This window comes from Arachis ipaensis, chromosome B1 (assembly GCF_059453495.1).
Source record: "Arachis ipaensis isolate K30076 ecotype BB chromosome B1, ASM5945349v1, whole genome shotgun sequence".
Taxonomy (NCBI): domain Eukaryota; kingdom Viridiplantae; phylum Streptophyta; class Magnoliopsida; order Fabales; family Fabaceae; genus Arachis; species Arachis ipaensis.
In genome coordinates this window covers 119522992-119523766 of record NC_142436.1, presented here as the reverse complement: position 1 = coordinate 119523766, position 775 = coordinate 119522992, and the positions used below count along the sequence as shown (strand labels likewise).

At 41.4% G+C, this 775-nt stretch overlaps 1 non-coding gene across 1 annotated transcript; it reads left to right on the top strand.

Annotated features, from left to right (window-relative positions):
• Nucleotides 1-451: 451 nt before the first annotated feature.
• LOC148578121 (small nucleolar RNA R71) lies at nt 452-559 on the top strand. Its single transcript, XR_015903312.1, has one exon. It is a non-coding gene; the product is annotated as a small nucleolar RNA R71 (small nucleolar RNA).
• Nucleotides 560-775: the final 216 nt, after the last annotated feature.

The window sequence follows — 775 nt, the reverse complement described above, 5'->3', positions numbered from 1 at the left end:
CCTTCCATGAGAAATTTGGATGATTTCTCCATGTTGAGTTATAGGTGTTTCCATAAGGTTCACCTAAGTAATTTACCTCTGCTATTGCAGGGTGCTCAGGATCATAAGCTTCTTCTTCAGGAGAAGCCTCTTGAGTACTGTTGGATGCAGCTTGCATTCCATGCAGACTCTGAGAGATCATATTGACTTTCTGAGTCAATATTTTATTCTGAGCCAATATGGCATTCAGAGTATCAACTTCAAGAACTCCCTTCTTCATAGGCGTCCCATTACTCACAGGATTCCTTTCAGAAGTGTACATGAACTGGTTATTAGCAACCATGTCAATGAGTTCTTGAGCTTCTGCAGGCGTTTTCTTTAGGTGAATGGATCCACCTGCAGAGGTATCCAATGACATCTTTGATAGCTCAGATAAACCATCATAGAATATATCCAGGATGGTCCATTCTGAAAGCATGTCAGAAGGACACTTTTTGGTCAACTGTTTGTATCTTTCCCAAGCTTCATAGAGGGATTCACCTTCTTTCTGTCTGAAGGTTTGAACATCAGCTCTAAGCTTGCTCAGCTTTTGAGGAGGAAAGTACTTGGCTAAGAAAGCCGTGACCAGCTTATCCCAAGAGTTCAGGCTGTCTTTGGGTTGAGAATCCAACCATAATCTAGCTCTGTCTCTTACAGCAAAAGGGAAAAGCATGAGCCTGTAGACTTCAGGATCTACTCCATTAGTCTTAACAGTATCACATATCTGCAAGAATTCAACTGAAAAGGATCTTCAGAT